Genomic DNA, 20,848 nt, shown 5'->3' with positions numbered 1-20,848 from the left:
GGCAGAGTCGAGGTTGGGGGCCTCCCCTGGCAGGAAGGGGCTGAGGACAGGCTGTACCACTTGGCACCAGGGGTTGTAGAGTAAGGGTTTCCGGAAAAATGCGCTGCAATGGGGGAAGCGGCTGGCCGAGCGTTCGACCACCGCCTGCAGTGTGCACGCGCGCGCTCGGCGAACCCAGGCTCTTTGTGTGTCCGAGCCCGGGCGCGCGTGCGCGTGTGGAGTGTGCGTGTGTGTGCGCGCGCGCCTGTTCATATGTGTGTGTCCGCGTGTGAGGAGGGGCAGAGCGCCGCGGCCCCGCCCCGACCCCGCCCCCGGCCCCGCCCCCGGCCCGGCCAAGCTGGTATTTTTCCACCCAGCAGGATGGGTGATGCTGAGAGCTGCCTGCTCAGACAACAGACACGCGAGGTCAGGAAGAAGCCGCTTATAAATTACTGCTTGCTTCGCGCCGCCGCCAGCGCCGAGCTTCGGGCCCTGGTCGCAGTCCGGCTCGCTTGCCGTCGCCGAGCCCTGAGGACTGCGAGCTCGGACACCCGGCCACACCGAGGAGCGCGGAGCGCGGACCCCGCGGGCCAGAGACCCAGCCGGCGGGCAGTCCCTGGCGAGTGGAAGGGAGTGCAGCGCCGCGGCCGCCCCAGGTACCCGCGGGAGAGGGAGCCGGGCGCGCGGAGCTCCCACCTGGTCCCCACGCTCCATCTAGTCCCTACCTCCTCCCTCCCCGTGCCCCCCATTCTGGCGCCCCTTTCACCACCGAGGGAGGGATGGAGGGTCGCCTGCTCGACCTGCTGGCAGGGCTGTTATTGTTTCCCTGGCGAAAGGGCTCGGCTTCTAGTGCGGGCGGCAGGTGTGTGTCGGTGTCTCAGGCTCCCTGGGCGTCTGTATGTATCTCCGCGTCCCCGTGTGTGTGTCTCTGAGGGTGGCTGTTTCTCCATGTCCCCAGCAGCATGCGCTGTGTGACCCAATGTATGTCTGCTATTCTCTGTGTCCAGGGCTGTGTGTGTGTGTGTGTGTGTGTGTGTGTGTTCTGGTGTGTCTGTGATACCTGAGTGTGGTTGTGTCTTCTAACGTGTGCACTTGTGTGTCCTGGTGTGTGTCTGTGTGAACGTGTGGGTGTGTGCGCGCGCTCGGGAGGGTGGGTGAGAACCTGTGTGTGTGTGTGTGTGTGTGTGTGTGTGTGTGTGTGTGGCTGTGTCTTCAAGTACCTGCCTGTGCACGTGTGGCTGTGTCTCTGGGTCCCTGGTTGCCAGCACTTGTGTGTCCTCTGCTGTACCTGAGGGAGTGTCTCTGGTTTCTAGAGAGCTGAACAGAGGAGCTGGTTCTTCAGGGCAGGCACTGAGTGGGGAGAGGTGATAGGGCGGCCTGGCTCCAAGGGTAATGCCCGAGTGTGGCGTGCAGGTGGCAGTGCCAATGTCCAGCCGTCTTGAGGGACAGCTGGAGGCCGAGAGGGCCGTGGGCAGGGACAGCAAGACACTCCTCTTGACTTTTTCCCTTCCTTCTAGAGGTTCCTCTTTGGGGCAGGAGGTTCTACGGCTCCCAATAGGGAAGCCAGAGAGAATCCACAGCCCCAAAGCTATAGCCTGGACTGGAGAGAGGACCTGTGGGCCACCTTCCTGGGCACCCAGAGGGAGGTGTGTGCTCGGCAGGCCACCCGCCTGGCTATTTTGGTCACTGCCAGGCCTCTGCCAGTTCCTGGCCTTCCCCAGGACCAGCCCCAGAGGCTTGGGAGACAGCCCGGGCCCCCATTTCCTGCCTGGTGACATAAATCAGCTCAGTAACAGCCCAGAGGCTTAAACGGAGGGTCTTCAGGCTGAGATTTTGAGGTTTAGTGGCGCGTAGCTCCATTTGGACTTTGGTAAATTGGCCCATGCTTCGGCACTGCTGACGTTCAAATAAATGTCATGGAGGAGATCTTTTAAAATTTCTTTTAATTTTTTTTCTTGGCTGGAAGGGAGGGGATCTCATCCAGAGTCTCCTAGCCAGAAGGAGTTTATTTTTATGAGAGAGAGAGCGCGGGTGAGCACTTAGCAACCGCCTGCCTCCCTCTCAACCAGGGAGTCATTCAGGGAGTGTGGGGTGGGCATGAAGAGGTATGGGGGTGGAGTGGGGAAGGACAGATTTCATCAGGATGGTGTTGGAAAGGGGGATTAGAGGGAGCCTGAGGGCAGTGGCTGATGAGTACCCACCACAGGGCGGGATTGGTAAAATGACTAGAGGTCCTAGGCCTGGCTCAGCCCCCGCTTGACCTTGGGCAACCTTTTTGGGGCCTCAGTTAACTCATCTGTAAAATGGAGTAGAATGGTTCTGAGGCAAGCAGAATCTGCGAGGCAGGAGCTAGTCCCGAGGGAGCTGAGTTCAAGTCCTGTCTTAGTTGGCCTGTGACCTTGGGTGATTCCCTGGGCCGAAGGCAGCAAGGACGTCAGTGCCAGCCTCACTGTGTCCTTGAGGGGATTGAGGGAGATGAGGCTGAGTAAGCCCGTGGTAAGCTGTAAAGCTGAGCTAGGCTTCAGAGCTGCTGATTAGAGGTGCCACAAGGTCCCAGGCCACTGTGGTATGTGATAAGGCTAAGGTGCACCCTCAAGCGTTTGCCCTTCAGAGATACCCTTGTACAGACCTGTGACACAGTTGCAGTCAACCTCCCCTGATGCTTCTCTTTGAGCTCATCCTGCTGTGATTGGGTCACATCTGCTTTGCAGTCGGGAGGCCCCCGTGGGTAGTGCCTATTTTGCAGATGAGCAAACAGAGCCGCCTTGAGGACAGCAGGTTGATTGGACAGGGGTAGGATGAGGTTTCAAAGTCTTTCCCTTGGCCAGCTGTGAGTTTTGGCTCTGTGGGGTTTGAGGAACTAATATCTTGGGGAGTTGGAATTGGACCAGGACTGGGGAAAACAAGAGTCAAAGGTGCCCCAGTCCTCAGGGTTAGAGGCTGAGTGTGTGGAACGCATTGGCATCTCAGTTCTGTCCCTGGTTATCCATTTCCCCTTCTCTGTACCCTCTCTGGGCGCCCTGCCACTTTTCCTATGCACTTTGGACCCCATGGGTGGCATTGTCTAACTCCAGTTTTTCACCTGTCAACCTGTCAAAGGGCTTGGGAACTACACTTACCTGAAAGTCTTTCCAAAGGTCCCGAAATAAGACACTTGAGTCATTGAACGTTTTCCTGTATATAGAGCTGAAAAATGAATTATAAGGAGCCCCTGGAATGCAGCTTGGCTGCAGCTGGAGCGTGCCTGGGTCAGAATTAGGGCTGTTTTTGGAGCCCCCGGGGTTACCCCAGTTAGTGTGGGCTGATCCCCAATTTCTGCAAAAGGTCACAAGCGAGACTCAGATTCTTTGGAGCTGCAGCTCATTCCTCTGCATTGGCCAACTTACCTTGGCCAAAGTGTTTGTGTGAATTAATGGGATCTGGGGAGGAGCTGTGGATGTGGAAATGCTCAGTGGCCTTCCAATGTGAATGAGAGCTCCCTTTAAATGCGTCTCATTTAGTTGGTTAATAAGCCTTGCTAAGGTTAGTTCTGGTGAGGCACTGGCTTTCGAGGAGCTCAAAGCGGGGAGGAGAAAGGACAGTGTGGCAGCTGCTATGACCATGGGGTGCTGTGAGGACTCAGTGTGCATTGATGGCAGGGTTGTAGGCAGGTGGAACTTCAGTTTCTTAGAGGAGGTGATTTTGGAGTTGGCCTCAGAATGGAGGAACAGGATGGGCTAGTGTTAACCGGCAGAGGGCACAGTAGGTGAGACCTAGGGACCTAGGTCTCAGGGACCTAGCTGGAGAAAAGAACTGGTGGAGGGCCTTGAGTGCTAGGTAAAGGGCTTGGCCTTTATTCTGAGAGCTGCTGAGATAGAAATGGCATCAGCTTGGATTTAGGGACAGCGGTGGAGAAGCCAGTTAAACCCCCGAGCCTGGGAGACCCCTGATGGTGAGTGAGGAATTAGGCGGAGGTGTAGAAAACCAAGGATGGCCCAGTAACTGTTGGTCAGGGCACAAAGCATTTTCTATGCCAGTGAATTTTGCCCTGAGCTCTTTTTGTAAACACAGGGTGAAGGCCTGGACATGCTGTTTAACAGGTACACAGGCCATTAACTTACTGGCTTAGACCTCCCTGGGAGCGTGCAGCCCTGGCCTCTTTAGGGTGAAGTATGTCTGTCCTAGACGGGGCTTTGGGGTTCCCCTTCTCATCTCACCTGGTCAGAGGCTTCATTTGGAAACCTGAGCTGAGGGCAGGGGTTGGGGTGGTGGGGGAGGGCAGAGAGAATGAACATTGTTATGCTTCTAAAGCTTGGTGATCAACCAGCTCTCTTGTAAAAACCAACACACAAATCACTCAAATAATAAAGGGGGGTGGGGGTGGGGGGTTGTTGTAGGGGCCAGGGCCCAGCAGCAGTACTTCTAGTCATGTATCAGAATTACCTGGCTTACTTTTCACAAATCCAGGCCTGGCCTGGATACTAAATAACATCTCTGAGGGTGGATCCTGGGAATCTATATTAAAAAATTTTTTTTTCGTGATTAAAAAAAAATTAAGTCGAGCTATAATTTACATGCAATGAAATGCAAAGATTTTTGTTACAGTTTGATGAGTTTTGGCGAATTACGCAGGTGGTTACACCTGTGTAAACCACCACCCAGATGAAGATACCAAGCGTTTCCAGTTCCTCCGGAAAGTTATCTGTGCCTTCCCCTCCCAAAGGGAACCAGCTTTGATTTCCATCACCATACATGAGTTTGGCTAAGCCTAGAATGGCCTTGAATGGCACAGACTCTTTTGTGTCTGGATTCTTTCTACCTTGTGTTTTTGAGATCCAGCCATGCTGTTCAGTGTGTATCAGTAGTTCATTCCTTTTATCGCTGAGTAGTATTTCGTTATATGGATGCACCAGTTTATTTATCCATTCTCCTGTTGACATTTGGGGTGTTTTCAGTTTGGGGCGATTTGGAATAAAGCTTCTATGAGCATTGATGTACAAATCTTTTTGTGGTTATATATTTTCATTTTTTATAGGAGTGGGAAACTGTCAAAGGAATCTCTTTTAATTATAAAAAAAAATACCTTAAGCAATACAAAAGTGTGTAAGCTAAAAGTGATCCTTAAAGATCATTAATACATCTGACTGACAATCTAGTATCTATTTCTCTTTTTATAACAATTAAGGCCCGTCAGATTATACGTTTTCCTCTTTCTACAGCTTTAACTGTATCCCTCAGATGTCTACATGGACATATGTTCCTTTTTATTACTTTCTAGATCAGCATTCATTGCCTCATCTATCTAATGTTATTTAGAATCTGTATTATTTAGGATTTAAGGTAGATGTGGTTTTGTTTTGTTTAAACAATGGCATCGTGCTGTTCTTGGTTCTGCCACGTACAGTAGTCAAACAACAAACCATTGTGGAAACACTGTTTTTCAGAACATACAGATCTGCCAGGCCATTCTGAATAGCTAGTGAGCATTTGGGAATCACTGACCCAGGCTGGCCTGTTTTAATCACCCCGAGTGCCACCACCTCAGTGAATGAAATGCTCCCACCCAATGACTTTGAACTGGCCCCGATGGTGGGCAGTGAAGCCACCCGAGGCCATTCAGCGCTCTCAGGTGGGAAGGAACCGATACTTACTGAGCACACACTCTGCCTTATCACCCTGACTGCATTTTAAGCCTTGTACCTGACTTGGGGTTTGTATCTCCATCTTTTGGACCAGTTCTTCCAGTTTCAGAAAACTGACTGGCCCCAGCTCAGGCAGCTGGGAAATGGGGAGGAGTGTTGGAACCAGAGCCCAGCATGTTCTAATGTTTATTGAGCACTTACTGGGTGCCAGGCATAGTGTCGTGGCCAGCGGGACGGGGTTAAATAAATCAAACAGCCTCTGTGCTCAAGTAGCTCACAGCCTCCTGGGAGGGAGGAGATCTCTATCAGGGAGAGCTAATGAACAGTTTATGTCAGAGAATGCCTGGGAAGGTCTAAGGGAGGGTGGGCCATTTGGCTGGGGAGTATGGGGGCTTTCGGATCATGGAGTTAACCTTCCCTGTCCACCCACTTTAGAGATGAGGAGACTGAGGTCTGAATGAGACATACATCGACTCTGAAAGATGGGCCATCAAAAGGCACATTGTTCACAAACCTGTGTTTCTTCCCCAGCCCCACCTGCCTCTCGGTGATTATGTAAAACAGGTGAATTTGAGGGCTATTTTATCTCAGTCTCAAACTTTCATTCTCAAACTTTCAATGGCCATTGCCAAGACTCTCAGATTCTGATCTTATCCCAGTGAAATGGGAAAAGCGGTAAAAGGGCGCAAAGCCATACAGCTCTGAAAGATTCCTTAGGGCTTGGCTGCTCAGGAGACACCTACGGAAGCTGGATGGGGGTTCCTGAAAAGCAGGAACACCTGTGTGGGGAGGAGCCTGGAGCCTGGCTCCTGGTGGGCAGCTCTGGCCACTGTGGAGTAGAGTTGAGGCAGTTGTGAGAGGGCCAATAGGTGTCCCAGCAGGCCTGGGCTGAAGGGCAGGAGAGCTGTGTTCTGGTTCTGCTCACCTTGGGTCTTCCTTGGCTCCTCTGAGCTTCAGCCTCCCCCCATTAAGTGGCGTCTTGGACCGCATCGCCACAGGGTGGCTCCAACAAGCTCTGGGAGTCCCACCTATGCCATGGCTTTTCTTTGCACAAAATAAAAATAATGAGTGAATTCGTGCCATGTTTCACCATCCCCTTTCCAGCAGAAAGACCTTAACCCGGTGGGCCAGGCTGCCCGCTGCTTGGTGGAGGGGTGAAGCTGGCCAGTGGGCATCAGCAGAGTCCTGCTTAGTGGATGGAGGGCACCAGAAGGGGCTGGTGTGGAAGGCTCTGCCATCCTGCTGCGTAGCTGATCGGCACCCGGAGATGATGGTGGCTCAGCCCTCATGGAGGCACTCAGTCCATGAAGTCAAGGACATTCATTCTATTACCAGATGGCACCTGGAATCTCATCTCTGGGCAAATGTAACCACAGCTCAATACAGACCCTCCTCATCAGCCTCCATGCCTCCTGGGCATCTCTCTGTACTGCCACCTACTTCATGAAGCTTTCCTCGAACCCCTTAATGAGGCCTGATGCATAGTAAGCCTCAGAAAGGTTACAACTTCACCCTGCTCTGAGCGCCCCTGTAAGGCGGAGTTCAGGTCTCTGTGGGCTTGCCTTTAATCTACCCACGGGACCTGGGGTGACAGGATGGTTGGTGGGGGGTGATGCTCCAGCATAGGGCCTGGTGTTCAGGGGGGTCCTCAGCACACACACACACAAAATCCCTCTGATTCCCTGAACCCTGAAATGAGAGCCTGTAGTTTAAACATCTGAGTGGGTCCAGGCTTGGAAATTCGATGCACCCATCACTGTGCACCCATGCAACAATATTTATTCCTTCTAGGCCCTGGCGATGTGGCAGGTCACCAAGACAGACCAAATCGTGCCCTCGTAAAGCTGAGCACAAAGTAATTTAATGAATTATCACAGGGGTTCTGGGACTCCAGGGTTTGGGGGGCCTTGGCTGCTGGCTTGTGGTGTGATCAAGGCGAGTCCTTTCCCTTCTCTGGTCCTCACTACTAATTTGTAAGGAATCTTTGTGTTTTTGGGGAAATACCTGCTGAGTAAAAGGGGGAAACACCCTTTCTTTTCTCTGTTGGGGAGCACCTGACATCACTGTGTGGGGTGCTACTCTGGTTGGGTTCCTTTAAGGATGCTATTGTCGTCCTGTAGGTTTTCAAGATGTCTTAGTCCTCCTCTGAAAGGACCCTCCCGATTTGGGGCCTGGAGTTTGAGATGCTCTGAACAGAGCTGTGGCACAGGCTTTTAGTAAAAAACGTTTCCTTGGGGAACAAAGTGGGTTTTCTGCTACCCTTCTTAGGAGAATATGGATTAGAGCAGACCTTAAAAAACAAAGAAAAAGAACACCCTCTTCCCCCGCCCAAACCTGCCAGCCTCTCTCCAGTGGTACTGAGCAGAATTTGTTTGTGTCTTCCACTTCTCACCAGTGGAAGGTGTGGGTTGTTTTAAAAGGATTGGCGCTTCAAGCCTGAAAAAAAAAATGGGTACCAATCACAACAGCATGGTCTTCCAGAGGCAGCTCTTGTCCACGGGTCTGTTTTGTGCTGTCAACAGAGTTTTATCAATTTGAGCCAATATTTTTCAGCCTGGGATGTTCTTGCATCTGCATCTGGTCATCTGGTTTCTGTGACCGCAGCCGGCAGGGCAGCGCCCTCCCCCACCCCGCAGTGTGCTGGCGCTGGCCCTGGAGGTATGGCAGGTATGGCAGGTATGGCTGTGTGTGCAGGTGGATCCCAGTGGAAGTGGAGGGGACGTAACTCAGGAACTTCAGCTCAGTAGCCTTTCCATCCACAGCCCTCGAAGGGGGACCCTTAGCACTTTCCTAGGGCAGTTCAAGGCTAGAGCTGGGGAAATCCAGGCGGCTCCACACTCCTCCCCCCAGGCTGTGGCATGAACCTTCCAGGGCAGCCCCTTTGCCAATCTCTGCTGGGAGTTGGGGGCAGCTCGCTCCAGGCAGAGGGCCATTTAACTTGCCTCCTTGCATGCAAAAGGTTCAGCCTTTTGTGGAGAGAAACAGAGGCAGCCAGATTCTGCTGAAAGCCCCAAATCTGGGACCTGGAATGTTTTCAGTAAATTTTGTTACTGTCGCTGATTCCTGTGACCCAAACCTACTAAGTCTCATTGTAGGGCACACCTCGCCTGTGTCTCTTCCCCTCTCTGAGCCATCACAGGGCTCAGGGACATGGGAGAAGTTTTGTCCCCTCAACATTTCATCACCTCTGACACCTGCCTGCCGCCCTCAGGCCCACCCCTGGCTCGGTTCTGTCTTGGGTTGCTGCAACCACAATAATAACATACCTGGGCCTCTCAGACTTGGGAGCTGTAGACCTCACCTGGGATCTTGTTAAAATGCTCCTTTCCATGCAGAAGGACTAAGATGGGGCCTGGATTCTGCATTGCTAACCAGCACTGGCCACACCAGTGCTGCTGGTCTGGGACCGCTCTGAGTCCAGGAGATAAGTCGCAGCTGTGGGGCCCCTGCTGCCTCTGAAGACCAGGCTCAGGGCCTTGTAAGCACCATTTCTCTAATCACCACAAAAGATACCATTGTTCCCATTATGCACATAAAAAGCTGGGGCCCCAGAGTGAGCAGGTAACTCGCCCAAGGTCACACAGCTGGGAGGCAGCTGAGCCAGGCCAGACCCTCTGGGCCCGTGCCACCTTGGAAAGGATGCTGGTGGGGAAGCCCTTTTCTACTGAACAGTGTCCCTGGTCCAAAAGCCACAGGAGGCTTCTAAAGGCAGCCAAGTCGGATGTAAATCAGGGAGAGCCCAGGGCCCGCCAGGCCGTGCTGACAGCAGGCAGCCCAGGCAGTGTGTCAGGCCCAGGCCCGCAGCGGGATTTGGTGCTGGCAGGCTGCCTGGTGCCGAGAGCCGCTGGGGGATGCTCACAGCTCCTGGAAGAGCCTGCTGAGCCCAAGGAGGCTCCATGTCCCTGACAGCCTCCCCAATACTTGGATAAATGCCAGGGTGGAGGGCTGGCCGGAAGGGTGGGCAATGGAATGGTCCTCAGCTGGGACCTGTTACTTTCGTTGTTTAAAGACTGGCTCATCCTCAAACCACACAGGCACTTTTCTTAATTGGGGGTCTGCTCTGAAGACCGAGCGACCTTGGTCTCCTGCCCGGCTGGGGCTTTATTTTGCACTGGCACCTGCCCCAAGCTACCAAGAAGAGTAGAAAAGATTTAGAATCTAGGTCCTCAAAATGTGGTCACTGGACCAGCAGTCATCATCACCTGGGAGCTTGTTTGAATGCTCACTCACACCTGGGGTGGGCCCAGCTCTGTTTTAACAAGCCCTCCAGGCTTAGCTTTGAGAAGGGCTGATTTCTCTGGCATCTCTCTGTACTGGGGAAGGTACGTACACAGTCCTAACCTTCGCAATAGGCTTTCTTGGTAACTAGAGTAACACCGCTGTAGGGGAACCTCAGATGTCATTCCATCTGTACCCCACTTTTCTGATGGCCTGAGTGTCAGAGAAGGAGGCATGCATGAAATTACCCAGCCCATTCAAAGCAGGGCATAGGTCTCCATTCTTAGGGTTGCAAGTGGCAGAAATCAGTTCAAACTAACTTAAAAAATAAAACAAAACAAAAAAAGAATACCACACATTTACTGGCTCCTTTACCTGAAAGCCCCAGGGTCATGCTTCAGGCATGGCTGGATCCAGGTGTTGTGGGCTGTTACGGGGACTCCTTTCTCTCCATTCCTGGGCTCCATATCCCTCCTCTGTTGGTTCCATTCTCCTTGAGGTGCTCCCAGCTGCAGGGTGTTCCCCCTCCCATAGCTATCTCAGCTTAAAAAGAGCCTTCTTTTCCCCCAATATTTTTAGCATAACTCCTGTCATCACTGTCATTGTCCAGGCTTAGTCATGTGCCTGTCCTTGAGCCAATTGTGACAGCCCCTCTGATGGACTAGGCCTGGCTCACATGCCCACCCCTGTAAGTGGAAAGTGGGCCCACCCAAAACTCTATAGACTGAGAGCAGGCATGTGTGGGTCTCCCAGTGGGATTTATGTGGGCTGTCCCTAGAAGAAGGGACCTGGTTGCCAGTCCACTAGAACTACAGGGATTTAGTGCCATTCTTATTTTCCTCTCTGAGCTGGGCTGGCTTCATGCAACGGCTAAGGTCTAGCCCCAGAGGGAATTACACTCTCCTTCCTCTGGTTCCCCCGCTGCTGTGCTTGTGATTGTGTATTAAACATGCTGCCTTCATCTTTTCCTTTGTCTCTCTTTCCTTGATATTATCCAGGGCAGTAAGGTACACATCGCTACTTCCACCCCCCACATGAGTTGGAGACATTTCTAATCCACCCCAGCCGTCACATGTGTCCACCCAGAAAATAAAGGCTCCATGACATCTTTGTCACATGTTGGCCTTTACCATGGGTTCCAGGCTCTATGGGACCTCGGCTGTCTTGTTCACTACTGTGTTCTCAATGCCTTGACTGTGGGGGCCCTAACATAGCCATGAGGTTGTCTAATCTGGGGGACAGGGAGCTCTCTAGACTTCTGAGACCTTTTCTGAGGCTGAGAAAGAGGGCGTAAGGGTTGGGCTGCAAACGCATGAAGAATGGGAAGGCCCTAGCCTGGAGGCCCTCTGCCATTGCACTTAAATGTAAGATCTTAGTTGTTAAGGAACCATTTCCTGGATTTCTGCATTTTCGTATTCCAGCAAACCAGGAGAGCCTCCCAGCTGGTGGTCATTCAGGTTTGGGGACTGCTTGGCTCAGCACAGTTCAACAGATTTCTTGGCACATGAATCTCAGAGCCTCTAAATAGTTGATAAGTATTTTCCAAGAATCTGGGGTCTCTAGAGCCTTGAAGCTCATCTATCTGACCTTGGCATGTCCCCTTGCTTGCAGCAAACAGCCAGTCCCAGACCTGGGCACATGACTGGGCTGGTGGGGTGCCCACAGGAGTGTGGGCATTTTGATCGGGGCTCGGGGCAGGGGGGGGGGGGCGAGGTATGCAGCTTAGGCAGCAAGAAGAACCATCTCCTCCCAATGCTGGGCTGGGCCATCTGCTCCTCCCAGCACAGGCTACCGGCGGACAGTTTCAGGGACACTGCACCCAGGAGAGGGGCGTGTGAGCAAGTGTGTCTGTGTGGGAGCATGTGAGTGTGCAGGAGCGCCTCAGCACCCCAGTTTTCTGTCCCCGCTGTGTGCTGTTGGGGGCCCTTCCTAGCATGTGTGAGCTGGGTGGTCACATCTGGAAGAAGACTGAGTCCTGTGTATAGTCACAAGTCACAACCTGACCAGATCTTTCCTTCTTTGCTTCCACTCATTGTGATAGGTCCAGAGCAGCAGCCCTTTCTGAGGAGCCTCCAAACGTAAGTGGCATTGAGCTCTCCCCACAGCGATGGGTTATGCCAACTCGGCCGTGACATGAGGTGTGGTGCCTCGGAGCTTGGTGTTTACTCCAGGCTCTGAGAGGGGAAGGCAGACCCAGGCCATGGGACCTTATCCACATGGTGTCACCTCTGGGTGGCAGGTCCATAGCCCGGGTTGGCTACCTGTGCCAGTCTGTGCCAGGGAGGCAGCCCTGCAAATGGGCCAAGCACTGATTTTGGAGTCCTGGCCTAGTTCCCATCCTGGCTTTGCCACCAAGCAGTGATGGGGTCCTTGCCGAGCTGATTCTGAGGGTTGGGGTCGGACCCGTGTGAAAGGGTGATCCGCTTGGCTTCTGGCACAGACAGGATGTTCCAGGAATCGGGGCTGCTATCCCAACTTTCTCTTCATTAAACTTTTTATTTTTAAAAAAGTGAAGCCCTTCAGAAAAGTTGCAAGAATATTACCGTGAATTCCCATATACCCTTCACTTAGATTTTCTCATTGTCAACATGTGCCACTTTGGCATCATCTATTTCTCTCTATGGTATAAAGATAGTCCCTTTAATTCTCCCTCTCTCTCTCTCTCTCTCTCTCTCTCTCTCTCTCTCTCTCTCTCTCTCTCTCTCTCTCTCTCATTGGGGGTTTTGCAGTCAAGATGCCCCTTTACCCCTAACTAACCCTTCAGCATGTGTTTCATAAGAACAAGGCCATTTGTCCTTTTATGTAAGCACATAATTATCAACCCAGGACGTTTACTACTGGCACAGCTCTGTTATCTAATCTACAGACCTTAATGACATCTCGCTTTTGCTGATCGTATCCTGACATTTACAGAAGTTCCCCCACCCCCCCTTACTTAGTCGTTCAGGATCCCAACGCTGTTTCTAAAGGGGGTTGATGGGGCAGGAGCCTGACTCAGTCGCTTTTCTGCAGATGCCTTATTTGCCTTGATGTAAAACGATCTGGCTGTTGGGACTTTCAGAGTCTTGTAGTTGTGACAGTCAATAAGAAATACATTTTACGACAGGATGCCGCATGTGCTCACACACGTACACGCGCATGAAACTGAAACCACAGTTTCAAAAATAATAACTCATGTCCTCACCATCTTCTGGGCTCTGTTCTCTCCTCATTTCTTGTAGAAAAACGATAGCCCTGACTCCCAGTAGATTCTGCTCTGGAATTGGAAAATCCTGGCTTCCTGGGCAGTAATTTCTCCTGGCGGGGGTGGGCATGGGGAGGGGAAGGAAGAGAAAGCCCCCTCACCAAGCTCCCACTGGTCCAGGTTTGGGATTTGGGGTGATCGAGGAAGCCAGGACTAGGAGAAAAGGCCCAAAGACCCTTGGCTTGCTACTGCCAGTGGTGGACCTGATTCTGTCCTTGTCACCAAGTCTCCCCAACCCGGGTGCTCTGCCACAGTCCACTTGACCCCATGGAGACCTGTTCTTCATGCTGTGACATTAGAGGTGGACAGCCAGGCACTCATGTCCCTAGTGGCTCAGGACACCTCTCTGACCAGCTGCCAAGTAGGCATGGAATTGTCCCACTTCATATCATCTCCAAAGTCATCACCATAAACATCATAAATGCCAGTAAGAATACTCCCTGACATTTAACTCTTTAACAGCTGAACATGGTGCTGAGAGGCACATTTTAACCTACAACAGTCCTCTGACTTGAGTGCTGTTATTCTTTTTGTAAAAATGACAGATGACATTTATTGAGTGCTTGTTCCAGATCACTGCTAGGCACTTTACCGGCTCATGCATTCCTCACAGTAGTCCTGTGAAGTGGACGCAGGCTTTATCTCCATATACAGATAGGAAGCTGAGGCTTAGAGAGGTGAATTGACTCCCCCCTAGGTCACATGGCGAGGAAGGATTTGAAGTCCGGTTGGTCTGACCCCAGTGCCAACATCATCCAGCGCTGCCTTCCCCTCTCCCTCCCCCAGACTGGGAGCAGACTCCCACTTCAGCCCCTTCCTGAGGGCCAGTCCTGGTTAATGAGTAGCCCAGGGCAGCTGGAAGCCAGGTGCCTGCTGTTGAGAAGCTGGAATGTGAGTTCTGCTTTCAGATAAAGAGAATATTGCGCTAGGGGCCTGGCCCCCACCAGGGCTGGTGACTTTTTAGGAAATAAACAGAAACCAGCCACTGTTCCGCTCTTCCGAGGCTTGCTGACCCATCCATGCTGGGGGAGAACTCATTTTATAGGCAAGGTAGTTGAGGCTGACAGGTGGGTTTGATCTCAGGCCTGCCTGATGCCTCCTCCAAGCAGCCCTCCTGGGTTTACTTTTGACATGACAAGCAACATGGGATTTAGAGGAAGGTATCTTTAGAGGACAGAAGCTGTCATCCCTGAAGTCTGAGCACTACTGGGTTGCAGCCCTCCTCACTGTGATCTCCAGGTTCTCATCTGAAAAAAGAGCTGATAATCGCTTACAAGACTCTCACAGGGTTGTGCGCAGCCAAGGTGATGATGTGGGACTCTGAGTTATTAATGAACCAGCCAAAATTCTTATTCCTGCAGGACAGCCCATATAGTGGAAAGCCCAAGGAGATGGAGAGTCAGACAGTTCCTGGTTCGAATCCTGACTCCACCCTGGGCCAGCTGTGTGAGCTTGAGGGGAGGGTCACTGAACTTCTGAGCCTCAGATTCCCCACCTGTAATCTGTAACACGAAACAATAACAGCACCAGGAGGATTAGAAAAACAGCGAGTGCGGGATCTGGGGTAATGGTCATCACAGTGGAATTTTGAAGCACTCAACATCCTAACAAAATCAGTTCGAAGTACCCCAATACATTTTCACTTTTCATCTCCCTGGCACGAGTTCCTAGAGCAGGGGTGGGGATCGTCCGGCCTGCGGGCCGAATAAGGCCCCCAAAATCATTTGATCTGGCTCTGCCAAGGCATTAAGGGTGAATTAATTAAATGTTTGACCAAATTTAGCAGGCTAATTTTTAAGTTGATAATTTTGTATGGCCAGGGAATGACATAAATATCCAAATGGCCCTTGGCAGAAAAAAGGTTCCCCACTCCTGGCTTTACTGCTCCTCTGGGCCTGGAGCTGAAACACAGCTGAGGCCTAGAGCAACCCCACCCCACCCCAGCTGAAAATCAGATCCACCCACCTGGGTGTCCTGTAATTTTAGCAAGAGGGGAACCTGTCAGGAGAATTCCCATGGGGCCTTCTCCCTACCTTTCCAGGTTGTAAGGCTGCTACTATCAAGACTTGTGATTGTTAAAAGCCACAGAGTCAGCACTAGCTACCTCTACGGGCCAAGGCAATGAGAAGGGTATTTATTGTTTGTTACCTGATTTAAAAACTGAGACATCTTTGACATAGGAAACCATTGTGTAAGTTTAAGGTGTACACATGTGAATGTGATACATTTGTATTGATGTATTGATTACCATAGTACTCTTAGCCAACACTTCCATCGAGTCACGTAATTATCATTTTTATAGCGTTGGGAAGTAATACCTTTAATGCAGAACATTTGGAGAGCACAGAAAAGTCAAAAGGAGAAAATAAAACGTATCCCAATTTCCACCATCCAGAGAGAGCTGACTGGGAGGACGGCACCAGGTGTTAGACCAGTGGCGTCAGACCAGACCTCTAGCCAGCAACCTGGGTACTTGAGTTCTGGCTAAGAAAGAATTCAGAGCCAAGACCAACTATGAGAGAAAGTTTATTTAGGAAGTCACAGAGGTAGAAGATGTGAGCCATCTGAGCTGTGTGGGCTCTGGAGCAAGTTACAAAGGGCCCTGGAGCTTAGGAAAAAGAGCGACAGGAAAAATCGCCTGGGGAAAGAGGGGAAGGGTTCCTGTGCTCTTAGAGAGCATGGCATTGGGTGCTCTGTCCTGAGGGCTTATAAGGGTGGGGGTTTTAGGGGAGGTCCTTGGAGAGGCTCTCCATGGAAGATTCACCAGCTCTCCAGGTGTGCCCTTTCAGGGTCACGCTCTCCGCTTATTAGTTGGCACCAGGGCAAGGGGTCATTAGTCAATTCTCCGGTAAAGTGGCGTGCTTGGTGAGCGGGGCCAGGTTCCCTTCGTGCTGGTCCTGATGTCAGCCATGGCTTCGCTTGTCTGGTTTTACTGCTCCTCTGGGCCTGGAGCTGGAACACCACTGAGGCCTAGATGTTATTCCTATTCCTGGGGGTTAATGCTCAAGGGAGTGTTGTGCAAGGGCCTGCATGGGAGTCGAATGAAGCCACTCTTTAGCCCCTATTCCTCCTCCAAGGGGGTCTACCGCATGACTGGCGACACGCCAGGGGAGGAAAGGTCAGGGGAGGGTCCGAACCTCATGACCAACGATTTGCTAGGGAGGAAAGATTACCCTCGGGGCGAGGTCCTAGTTTTCCCAGTTTTGCCTGTTGCTAGGCACCCGGGGCTTTCCACCCAGGTGACCTTCTGTACCTGGCCCTTCCTCTTTGCTCTGCTCATGTCTGCGTGACTGCCTATCATATAGCCATATATGATTTTAAAATTTAAAATTTTCTTTCAAAAGTGAACGCTCAGTGTGGCTATGCTTGGGAGCCAACTTCTCCCTGCCCTCCCCCGCCCCCCCCCCCCCTCGCTTCCCTCACATATTTCTGATCATTTTTCTGGGTCTTGAGTCTTCTAAGTGAGGGGTCCACAAACTTCTTAAGGGTTCTCACCTCTGCTATTGTAGCTAGAATGCAAAGCCAATATGCAAACGATGGGTGTAGCTTTGTGTCAGTAAAACTTTATTTACAAAAACAAAAGCGTTGGATCTGGACCAGGGCCCCCAGTTTGTTGGCTCTGTTCAGATTGGTTTTCATTTGTTGGGTAAACCAATTGTTTAATCCCCTAGTGATGAGGGATTGGCCTTTTGCAGTTTTTCTTTCTTATAAACCACTCTGCTGTGAACATCTTTTTTTTTCCATTCTACTTTTAATTGTGGTAAAATACACATAACATAAAATTTGCCATCCTAACCATTTTTAAGTGTACAGTTTGTCAGTGTTGTGCAACCAATCTCCGGAACTTTTTCATCTTGCAAAACCAAATGCAGTGAACATACTACACGTGGGTCTGGTCAGCACATTGGAATTGCTACCCTAAGGGACTGTGTATTTTTAAGATGCTGGGCACAGTGTCACCAAATTTTTGACCCTCCAGAAATCACCCTAAATGACAGCCCTCAGACATCAAGAGGGAGTGGTGGCACCTCCCTGGGGAGTCCCTGCCTTCAGGGCTTTAGGGAGTAGAGGATTTAAAGCAATCCACCCAGACTAGTAGCCCCCAATCTGCTAGCCTTCCTCATTTGGGGAAGAAAATAAAAACTCAGTAAACAGGCAATGCTATGAATAATGGGCCACACTCACAGGTTGATGAATACATGATTTAGAGAGAGGAGAGGTATGGTTAATGTCCAGTGAGTCTGGGTGTAAATGTCACTTGGTCTCTACCTCTCTGTGGGACTCGGGTCATGTCAGTGAACGTCTCTGTGCCCCAGAGTCCTCTGTCAAAGGAGACATGATATAGAATGATGTAGAACCTCTCTTCTCTGGTTGTTGTGAGGATCAGGGAAGAAAAACTGTGACAGTTCTCAGTACAGCGATGGACACATAGCAATTACTCAATAAGTGATAGTTATTATAATTGCTATTCCTATTGCTACCATTATTGTAATTATTTCTGACCCCTCTAGCTCAGAAATATATGGTAGCCTGAATATATGGACAATAATAGCCCTTTGCAATTCTCAAAAATGTTTTCTATCTCTAATACTTATATTATCTTACAGCGTTATTACTATCCTCATCTAACAGGTGAGAAATTTGAGGCTCAAAAGGGCAGTGGCCAGGTTGAGGTCAGCACACATCGTTAGCGTGTAGTCTCCTACACAGCAGCTGCTGGGCGATGGGGCCTCTGGGTGGCAGGGCCTCTGAGTGACAGGGCATTCTGGCGCCTCCCTTTCTGGTTGCACCTGTGTCAGGAGAGCGTGGGTCTCAGGTGGAGAGAAGATTCCTTGGGTGTATCTTCCTGTCTTGGCTCTTAGCAAGGGGTCAGTCAGGGACTTCTTCAAGGAAAGGGGTTACAATTCGAATGTGTGGGTTTTCCCACACCACCAAGCAATTCTCCCGCACCAGGGGGGTGTCCTCTCATTGAACTCCATTCTGATGCCATCGACCTGGTGACAGTGTCAGATTCCACAGATTAAGGGCGCAGTGCCCCCTCCCCCTTCACACGCCAATTGCAAGTCCCGGTTGTCACCGAAGACCCAACTGGCTGTAGATGGGAGGTTCCCATGACCTCCCCCTGGGTTCTATTTTGCTAGAGTGACTCACAGAGCTCAGAGAGACATTTCACTCACTAGATCACTGGTTTTTTATAAAAGGCTGTACCTCCGGGGGAGCAGGATGGAAGGGATGCCCTAGGGCACAGTGTGGGGAAGGAGCACAGGGCTTCCACGCTCGCCGAGCGAGCCACTTTCCCAGAGTCACCGGCCCCGGAAGCTGCTGGAACCCATCCTTTTCTTTCTTTCTTTTTTTCCCATCTTTTTTTTTTTTTTTTTTTTTTTTATGGAGGTTTCCTAGCATGGGCATGACAGAGGAAATCATTAGCCATTGGCCATTGGTTCAACCTCCAGCTCCTCTCCCTCCCCCATAGATCCTGTGAGTGGGACTGAAAGTTCCAACCCTAGAATCACATTGGTTCTCCAAGCAACCAGCCCCATCCTAGACCACCTTCTACCAATTGCCTCATTAACATAACAGAAGATACCGGAACTGATCTCCAGAGCAAATTCCCAGGATTTTTAGCGCTCCATGCCACGCATGGGGATGAAGATTAAATATATGCGTCTTATTATAAATCATGTCATCACAGAGGTTTTTTCAGAGACTGACAGGGCCTTTCAGAGACCAGCGCTTCCCAGTCTGAAACCTGAGAGAAGTTTTTGAGAGCGATTCCCATCTGTGTCCAGAAACTCAGGCTCACAAAAGTAGGAGCCTCCCGGAGCTGCTGATAGTCTCTGGGCCTGGGGTTTTGCTCTTGGGGCACCCCTCAGGGAGGGTACCCTCTTTCATGTCGATGTGAGAATGTCCAAAACTATAAAGAATTCATCTAAGATTTTATTTGAGCCAAACTGACAGCAATGCTGGGGAGCAAATTTCAAATGCTCCCGAGAATGTCAGTTTGCAGTTTATTTGATGCCTTTGGAGTTAAGGAGGGACTTTAAGGAAAATTACATCAAGGTCCGAGAAAGCAAGGTACAGAGGAGTTAAGAGGCTGTGCTCCCTTGAGGGCGGTTGCACCTTTGAGGGGTCTGGAAAAGAGGGTTACTCTCTATGCATTTTAGAGGTGTGCTAACAACGGGCAGGGCTGGCTTGAAAACCTTCCACTAAAGAAAGTTATAGGCCTGGGATGTGAATTTGTGGTCAGATCCCCCGATGAGGGTACTTCCCATAGAATCTCTTTTTGTATAGTTCACAGTCTGAACTCAGCCCCAGCAAGGGAAGGGCCTTAGAGCCTCTCGCAGCACCTGGTGGGCTCACCTGGAACGTGGGTCTGGAACCATTTCCTCAGGTTAGCTGCTGACCTTCCCATGGAAACTCAGCTTTGCTTTCAGGAGCCGGGTACCCTGGTGGGAGGGGTCTCCCTCCCTGAGCTGGGTGCTTACTGTAAAAGGGACAACAGTGCATGTGCCTCCTCCACCCCGTCTGTGTGCGTAGGAAGAGGGCTGGCCCCCACCTCAGCCTGGCAGCTCAGTGGCACACCTCTGTGGGCCTGTGTAGACACCTCAGCGTCCAAAAAGCACTCTCATCCTCTTGCCTTTGTCCCTAGGAACAGCCATGGGTAGTTTTGGGTCGTCTGCTCCTCTGCCCCTCATTCCCAGCCCTGACTCAGCTCCCACTTCACCTTGCACGTTTGTGGGTGCTCTCTTACCTCCAAATCCTGCCATCTTCCCACATCATCCTGAGCTCTTGCTTGATGGAGTCCCACCAGGGCTGTTGTGTTGCCACAGTGAGGGGGATGTGGCTCTTATTCGTATTTTCAGGCTCGGGTGGTGCTGTGAGCCTCTGCTTGTCTTGCTGTTTTTAGTCTTTTCTGGTGTCCTGTCTGCCCTGACCATCTCTCACACATGAGGCCTTTCTCTTGTTCACTAAGTTACTGGGGCCCAGAGAGAGATTGGGTCCCAGTGAGGAATCGAGGGCTGGGTCCTGATCCATGGGAAGGACTGCACGACCCATTGGCAATGTCTGTCCAGGGTCAGGGTAGTAGGATGTGGAATGTGACGGGAACGTGACATGACGTCTTTGGCGTGGACACCTGCTTTGGAAAAAATGTGCAAACGGAGGAGCCAAGGGGATGGTGAAATGTCTGTGCAGCCATCAGGAAGCGGCTTCATGGTGGGAAGAAGGACGGGAGCATGCCTACATGCTCGGAAAGTGTGTGGTCTTCGGTCCCCACTTTCTTCATTGTACTCAGGCGGAGGTTTCAGACCAGGCGGCTAGAGTATTCAATTCCTCTTATTTCCTGGGTCTCCTCTTTTGTGCTAGTTTGGGGGGGGAGGGTAACACATCCAGATATTGTGGATTAGGTTGCTAGATAAAATGCAGGGCGCCCAGTTAAATTCAAATTTTAGACAAACAATGACTCATGTTTTTAGTCTAAGTATGTCCCGTGCAGTGTTTGCTAAATCTGACAAGTTTACCTCTGCAGCCTCATTTATCCAACAGCCCAGGGAGGTCATTCCCAGAAACTATGACGAACTGCTTCTTGAAGTTTCAGACTGTCCCCGTGAATCTAGTTCCAGTGGCTGTCGCCCCAGCCCTGGCCCTCTTTGCTCTGAGACTCTAAGACGCTGCTGCCTTGGGCCTCTGTCTCCTCATCCAGGCACCAAAGTGTCAGCCTAGTTGATTTATGAAGTCCAGTTCTGACATAGAGATGCTTCCTGAGCACCTAACATGCCCCAGAACT

General features: G+C 51.2%; 1 protein-coding gene across 4 annotated transcripts in view; it reads left to right on the top strand.

Moving 5' to 3' along the window:
- Positions 1–361: 361 nt before the first annotated feature.
- SLC6A6 (solute carrier family 6 member 6) overlaps positions 362–20,848 on the top strand; it is a 77,084-nt gene continuing 56,597 nt past the window's right edge. For 2 of the 4 annotated variants that reach the window (XM_036332311.1, XM_036332312.1), the window contains exons 1-2: positions 362–635; positions 11,860–11,896. The gene's annotated coding sequence lies outside the window, so the exon portion shown is untranslated. The remainder of the gene's footprint in view (positions 636–11,859; positions 11,897–20,848) is intronic. The other 2 variants (XM_036332308.1, XM_036332310.1) reach the window with 2 other exon arrangements.

This window comes from Myotis myotis, unplaced genomic scaffold, assembly GCF_014108235.1.
Source record: "Myotis myotis isolate mMyoMyo1 unplaced genomic scaffold, mMyoMyo1.p scaffold_m19_p_13, whole genome shotgun sequence".
NCBI lineage: Eukaryota > Metazoa > Chordata > Mammalia > Chiroptera > Vespertilionidae > Myotis > Myotis myotis.
Note: the sequence above shows the minus strand (reverse complement) of the source record. Positions and strands in the feature narration are given on the sequence as shown.